This window comes from Lygodium microphyllum, chromosome 5 (genome assembly GCF_053477565.2).
Source record: "Lygodium microphyllum isolate KBCC chromosome 5, Lygodium_microphyllum_v1.1.10, whole genome shotgun sequence".
NCBI classification, from domain to species: domain Eukaryota; kingdom Viridiplantae; phylum Streptophyta; class Polypodiopsida; order Schizaeales; family Lygodiaceae; genus Lygodium; species Lygodium microphyllum.
The window spans coordinates 160,492,546-160,501,001 of record NC_141139.1 but is presented as its reverse complement, the minus strand read 5'-3'; positions in this window follow the sequence as shown (position 1 = coordinate 160,501,001).

Here is an 8,456-nt window from a genome sequence, read left to right as displayed (position 1 = left end):
TGGTACAGATTGAGGATGCCACAGCTATGCTTGAAAAGTTTATGGATTTTGCTAGTTGCAGGCTGCCTAGGTGCTTGCAGATGGATTATGAGAGCTATGCTACTCTCTCAACTTATGGATCTCTTGTCAGCAGTATGGCATTGATTTCTTATGCCCCCGGTATTATGGCATTGCTCATGGCATGTGCCTGACCTTACAGGCGAAGGTTGCTGCTATGCTTACCACAACTGGATTGTCTTATGGATTTTGGACTGAGGCCCTTATGATAGTAGTCTACTTGGTTAACAGGACGTCATACTTGACTTTGGAAGGTATTACACCACATGAGGCATGGAGTGGTATGAGACCCTCCTATGATCACTTGAGGATATTTGGCTGCCAGGCCACTGTCAGTATGCCACGTGAGCCTATGTCATGCAGATGTCTTCTCCTTGGTTATGGAGATGGTGACTTTACGGCTTACAGGTTTTGGGATTTGAATGCTCAGCAGGTTTTACGCAGCCATTATGCTGTCTTTTATGAGACGTAGATACCTCTCAGGCCTCTTGATGCGTGTTCAGTGCGCTTTATGGCTAATTCTATAGCCGTATGTCAGTCTTCCGCTTCGGTGAGGCTGCATACTGACTTGAGACCCCGTCTCACTTGTGTGCGGGATGCTAGCCCTCTTTTAGTAATTGACTCTGGAGAGTTTGGATGCTCTCCATTGTCTTGTATGCGCCACGCTAATGCTATGTGCTACGCTGATGATGATGATGTACACCCTTGCACTCATGAGTTGTGTTGGATTGCTCCGTTGTATAGAGCTACGGGATCACTTGCCTCCTGGATGTCTTGGACTCAGAGATTCCTGACACTTATTGCATAGCTCGCTTTCCAATTAGGTGTTGGGTGGGATGTCATGATTCCTCACCCTATCTCTTTTCTTTTGTTTTGTTTTTTCACTCCCTGGCTCATTGGCCTTTTAGTGGGAGGTTGTTTAGATGTTCGTTTCTTCAAACTTCCATGGAGTTTTTTAGGTTCTATCACTTCAATGTCTTCCCATGGCACAAATAGTTTGCAAAGAGGAGGATTCTAGGCATTGTATATAGGAAATAGAGCACCATTCCGAGATTCTTTGATTCAACTTTTTCCCAAGAATCTTAGTATAAATTGTGGTGCATTTTTCACTAGTTATACCACTCCCTACCCGTGTACAGTGACTGCCCATATTCTTTATTCATATATATATGAAAGTGCAATAACGCTATCATAACATTGTTGACAACACCTACATTGTATGTGATCTTCTCTCCCGCATCTCCTGCATGCCTTTCACATACAAATAGTGGTGCCATTTCTTGATGGCATGAAGGATGACTAACATCTCTTGGTCATACACATCTCTTGGTGCCATTTCTTGATGGCATGAAGGATGACCAACATCTCTTGGTCATACACATTTATTTGCATCTCCTTTGCATCAAGTTTCTAGCTCTCAAATACAATCACACCATGCTCTTGCAACAAGAGTGCACCAATATCCCAGCCACTAGCATCACAATGAATGGTAAACAACTTAGAGAAGTCAGGGCAAACAAGGATGGGGGCTGAAGTGAGTATGTCCTTTAACTATTTTAGGATATGATCTGCAGTGGCATCCCAAAAGAATACCTCCTTTTTGAAAGGTGCTACAATGGTGACATAGTGCTTAATGAAGCGTCTGTAAAATGAAGAGAGACCAAGGAAACCACGCAAGGAAGTAGTGGTGGAAGGAGTGGGCCGATCTCTAACACATTGCACCTTCTTTGGGTCAGCTTGTATGCCATTTTTACTCACAATGTGCCCCAAATACTCCACAGATGTCTGCATTAAGGTGCATTTACTCTCCTTAGCAAAGAGTCGATGCTCTCTCAATATGTCAAACATCCTTCTGGCATGTGTCAAGTGCTCCTTGGATGACTTGCTGTAAATGAGGATGTCATCAAAGAAAATGAGCACAAACTTGAATGGAAAGGGTTGCAGGACTTTGTTCATGAGGCTTTGAAATGTGGCGGGAGCTTTAATCAACCCAGAAGGCATCACTAGAAAATGATAAAGTCCACGATCGGTCATCCTAAAGGCCATTTTGATCTCATCTCCCTCCCTCATACGAATCTGATGGTAGCCAGAGCACAAGTCAATCTTAGTGAAAAAACATGCCCCTTTCAACTCATCCAGTAAGTCGTCAATCCGTGGGATGGGGTAGCAATTCTTCACCCTGATTTTGTTTAAGTCTTTGTAGTCAATGTATATGCAAAAGAAGCCATCTTTCTTCTTAACTAATAGGACAGGGGATGCATAGGGGAAGAATTCGGTTCAATGAAACCCATCTCTAATAACTCCTTGACTTTCTTTGCAACCTCTTCATGCTCACACTTGGAGAATCTATAAGGGGGCTTGTTTACTGTCTTGGAATGGTGTCAAGTGGGTGGTCCACTTGTCTCTTAGGAGGGAGAGCTATAGGCATCTAAAATAGATCATTGTATTCCTCAAGTAAGGCTTGCAAGGCTGAATCATTAGATTGCAAAGCGTTAGTCGGGGTTGTCCTTATTCAATTGCAAGACAAAGATTTGTGAGCATTTCTTAAACTCCATTTTGAGTTTCTTTGCTGTGATGAGTTGAAAATCAACATGATCTTGAACTCCCTCTAGGTGGATAGGCTGTCCATGCATCATAAACTCCATGTAGAGCTAAGAGAAGTCCATAGCGATTTCCCCAAATATTTCAGTCAATCACAACCCAAGACAATATCAATGGGGCCCATATCTAGGGCAATCAGATCAACCAGTCCCAAATAATTTTCAGCCAAGCATAGCGGAACTGTAGGACATACATGTTTGCTAATTTCTTCTTCTCCATTTGCTACTCAGACCTTCAAGGGGTGGTGTAGTGCCATAGGAGCTCATTTCAATTGATCAATGGTTGATTTATTGAAAAAAGTGTGAGTGCTACTACTATCCACAAGGATGAAGACATGCTTTCCATTGATACTGCCTTAAATGCAAAGAGTGTTGGGGCTTTGGGAACCCGTCCAAGCATCTAAAGAGATCAAGAAAAGGGAAGTGGTAGGTGGTTGAGATGTCAAATCAAGTATCCATGATGGTTCACCACCTAGGTCAAAGGGAAACCCATCCTCCGGATCATAGAACAGCTCGTGATCAACATCCTCCGTGGGCTCAACTTGGTCAATGGGCAGGTCATCCTCTTCATTGTGCCAATCTTCCATGACATACATGCTATGAACTTTGACCTTGGCTATCTTGTACGGGCATTTGGAAGCATGATCCACAATGTATTTATCTCCACACGTAAAGCATATGCCCTTTTCCTTCGATTCCTTCCCAAAAGTGCCCATTTTTCTTTCAACATCAATGGCGAGGTAAGTGGGTACTTTAGGGTTGGTATTGGGCATAGAAGTGCCTCAAAAACCACCTCTGTATGAGGTTGATCGTGAAGGAATGCAGGGTTGTCCAACACCTTGCTAAAAATTTTCATTCTTACGGTAGTTTCTGGAATATCTCTCAACTATTCAATTGCATCAAATAGTGTGGTAGATTCTTGGGCCATGACATCTACCGATAGGTTCGGTTCCAATCCATAGATATACTTGTGCAATTTAGCATCATCGCTAATGCTCTCCACATACATGGTCAAGTTCATGAACTGATTTTTGTATTCACGTACAGTGAGGCTACATTGGTCAAGGTTGTACCACTATCTTGCCAACTGCTCTTTTTCCACAAGAGACACAAAAACTTGGACCGTATGCATTTTAAAATCTTCCCATTCAATGAACTATTGATTTTCTTGATTGATATAGCACCACCATGTGTGGGCAAATCCTTCCAAGTGGAGAGAAGCAAAAAGGATTTTCTGATCATCGATGCGAGGGAAGATGTTGAAGTAGAACTCCAACTTGGATGAGCATTCCTCTAAGTCAAATGGTGAGGGGTGTTCAAAGATGAGAGAGAGAGAGACATGGAAACACCATATCCATGAGCCTTCAGGCTCTCAAAGTCTTTTCTTCATATTCCACACAAACTGAGAAGCACACAATACAATGTAAAGTAACCTAGTCTTAGTGTTGACTAGACTGACTAACTCTAGTCAGGTCACCTACTAACACAAACCCGACTTATTCAATGTAGTCACATGGAGACAACACACACCTAGTTGTCACAGATGTCGGTTACACACCAAGACAAACTGACGGGTGGAGCTTGATTTCTAACACTCCCCCTCAAGCTCAAACCAAAAACTCAAACCATCTGCATCACTCCAAGTAGCTGTCTAAAGTGAATGAACTTATCTTTACCAAGTGATTTGGTAAAGATGTCTGCTACCTGGTCTTCAGTCTTCACATGCTCCAAGTCAATCTGATCTGCTAAAACCATTTCCCTGATGAAATGGTAGTGAACCTCAATGTGTTTCGATCTTGCATGATAAACAGGATTGCTTGCTAACATGACACTGCTCAAATTGTCACAGTACAGCTTGACTTTGCTGTCCAAGTGTACTCCCAAGTCATTCAATAATTTCTGTAACCACATAGCTTCACATGCCGCTAAGGCCGCACCACGATACTCTGCTTCCGTACTAGACAGTGCAACTGTAGGTTGTTTCTTACTCTGCCAGAGCTGATCATGCTACTACCCAATCCAAATGCAAAGCCGCTGGTTGACCTCCTGTCATACGTGCAACCAGCCCAGTCAGCATTAGTATACCCCATCAAGTCAAGGGTTTCCCCATATGCATAAAATAGTCCATGATCTATGGTACTCTTTACATATCTCAGAATTCTCCTGACTGCATCCAAGTGTGGTTTGCGAGGTTTCTGCATGAACTGACTGATCAGCCCCACAGCATAACTCAAGTCAGGTCTAGTGATCGTGAGATAGATCAAGGTGCCTACCATCTATCTGTACATGGTAACATTCTCAATCTCTGTCCCAACATCAATCTGCAGCTTGACATTCTACTCTAAAGGCATATCCATAAGCTTGCAATCAGCCATACCATATTTCTGTAACATGTCCTGAGCATACTGCTTCTGTATAGTAACCATATGCCTTGAGGTGTAGAGACAACCTCAATTCTCAAAAAATATTTCAGCTCTCCTAGGTCCTTGACCTTAAACTCAGCCTATAAACATGTCTTTACTTCAGCAATCCCGCTTTCATCATCTCCTATAATGATCAAGTCATCAACATAGACAACTAGGAATACACAGCCACAATCTGTCTTCTTCACAAACAAACTAGGATCAGCATCCACCAATCGGAAACCATGTTGCTGCAAATAACTGCTGATGCAAGCATTCCATACTCTGGGTGCCTGTTTCAGCCCATATAATGCCTTTTTCAGCCGGCATACATGTGCTGGAAATTCTGGATGTACATAGCCTTCAGGTTGTTCCATGTAAACCTCTTCCTGTAACTCTCCATTGAGAAATGCATTCTTTACGTCCATCCGCCATAGTTTCCAGCCTCTAGCTGCTGCTGCCAAGGCAATCACAGTTCTAACTGTAGCCATCTTTGCTACAGGGCTGAAAGTCTCCTCATAATCAAGACCATACTACTGCGCCTACCCTTTTGCAACCAGCCTGGCCTTATATCTTTGCAATGATCCATCTGATTTACATTTTACCTTATACACCCACTTGCAGCCAATAGGTGTTTTTCCCTCAGGCAACTGTACTGAATCCCATGTGCCATTTTCAGCCAAAGCTGAATATTCCTCATCCATAGCAGCACGCCAATCCTCATTTGCAACTGCCTCATCAAACTTACTTGGTTCTCTAAAACCTGTTACTTTCGTCATATAAGCATAATGACGGGCTGAATATCTAGTGTAAGTGTATCTATCAACAGGTCGTCTGACCCTCTCTGATCTCCTGAGCTGTGGCTCACTGTGAGCTTGCCTCTCATGAGGCGGCACATAACGACTATGCCTAGCACCTGGCGTCATAACAGACGGAATCCCCAATTCACTGTCTAAGCTTTCACTGCTAGATGAATCATAACCTGTAGTGAGTGGACCTGTTACATCTTCAAAAACCTTTTCTTTTCCCTTATCTGTTCTCCCCCTCACTGACATATCCGTGTTAGTGGATGCACTAGTGTGACTACGCAACCGTCCTGTCCAAGGACTCACTGTCGATGATACATCACCTGTTTGACCACTCATGGAAGTACTCTCTGCAGGAGTATTTTCAACATGACTCGTACTGGGTGAGCCATCACTAGGCACTACAACAGAGTTCCCATACCAGGATGCTAACTCATCAAATACCACATCTAGTACAAATGCACATAGGTACAAGGATGAGGAAAGGCAACATCTCATCCAATGCCCATCAATCTCCTAAGGAAGGCAAAGTGCTCAGTAGTGAGGCTTTTCATGAGCAGATCTGCAGGATTGATGTCAGTGGAGATCTTGACAAGGTCAACAGACCTGACTTCCATGACACCCCGAATAAAGTGATATCTCACTTCAATATGTTTCGTCTTCGCATGGAAGACCGGATCCTTAGCCAACTGAATGGCACTCATAGAATCCGAATGCAGTGTAGGAATAGCATCAATCCCAAGGTCAGAAACAAGATGGCCTAGCCACATAGCCTCCTTGCAAGCCTCAGTGGCTGCAACATACTTGGCCTCAGTGGTAGACAAAGCCGTACACTTTTGCACCCTGGACATCCAAGAAACAGCCCCTCCAACATAAGTGAACACATAGCCAGAAGTGGACTTCCTACTATCTGCATGTCCTGTATAGTCGGAGTCAGTGTAACCCACGACCCCTGTATCCTGACTGCCATAGCATATAGACATATCAGCAGTGCCCTTCAGGTACCTACCTTTCACGACATCCCAATGCTTCTTGCCAGGTGTAGCCATATAACGCGCCACAACACCAACTGCATGTGCAATATCTGGACGAGTGGCTATCATGGCATACATGAGACTGCCCACTGCTGATATATAAGGGATCTTGGCCATCTCGGCCCTCTGCTCATCTATCTGCGGACAATCAGCCTGTGAAACCCTCACATGAGAAGGCAAAGGACAGCCTGCAGGCTTTACGTCCTGTGTGTGGAAGCGCTCAAGGACTTTATGGATGTACTCCTACTGTGAGAGATACAAAAGCCCCTGATGCCTAATCATGCTTAATGTGTATCCCAAGAATATGTGAAGCCTATCCCAGATCCTTCATCTCAAAGCTCTTCTTGAGCTGAGCTTTCAGAGCATCAAGCTCTGCATGAGCTTTCCCTGCTATCAGCATGTCATCAACGTAGAGAACCAAAATCAGTAAACTGCCATCACAAGCTTTCTTCGTGTAAAGACATGGATCCATAGCACTCCTACTATAGCCCTGTGACTCCATAAAGGCATCAAAATTATGATACCATTCCCTAGGTGCCTGCTTTAAGCCATAAAGACTCTTCTTCAATTTGCACACTAGGTGCTCCCTGCCATGTTCTGCAAAGCCCTTAGGCTGCTCCATATAGATCTCGTCATGCAAATCCCCATGCAAGAATGCAGTCTTAACATCCATCTGATAAAGATCCAAGTCAAGTTGCGCGACCAAGGACAAGACCAAGCATAGGGTAGTCATCTTGACGACAGGAGAGAAGACCTCATCAAAGTCAACTCCATGCTCCTGCTTAAAACCCTTAGCTACAAGTCTAGCCTTATAGGCCCGCTTGGGGTGCCCAGCAGTACTTTTTAGCTTATACACCCATTTGCATGGCAAAGCCTTTTTTCCCTTAGGCAAGGCAACAAGATTCCAAGTCATATTTCTATGCAAGGAGTCCATCTTAGACTGCATAGCCCTCTCCCAGGAGTGACTGTCACCCCTGCGCATAGCCTCATCATAGGTGAGAGGCTCTCTTGCATCTATCAACAAGATATACTGCATAGAGGGCTCATAGCGATCAGGTGGACGTCTATCTCTAGTAGACCATCTCACCGCAGGCTCTGCTGCCTGCCCAACTGCCAGTCCAACACCCTGGCCCTGTGTAGGAACTACTGCAGGCTGTACTATTGGCTGTACTGGAGCTCGAGGCTCCTCCTGAAAGATCACTCTGCGGATCTCAACCACCTTCTCAGACTGCTTATGCATTTTGTGTTCATGAAAAACTACATCATGGCTACGTACTATTTTCCACACCTGCAGATCCCATAGGCGATAACCCATCTCTCCTGAATCACCGTAGCCAAGAAAGATGCATTTAATTCTCTTTGGGACTCCTCTTGTCCTTGGGCACATGGCAGAATGCCTCACATCCAAAGACACGGAGATGCGTATAAGAGGGTGGCTTACCAGCCCAAACTTCCTCTACAACCTGGAAATCTAAACCACTAGAAGCCGATCGGTTTATGACATGCAATGCCGTACTAACTGCCTCAACCCAAAAGCTCTATGGTAGGCATGCATGG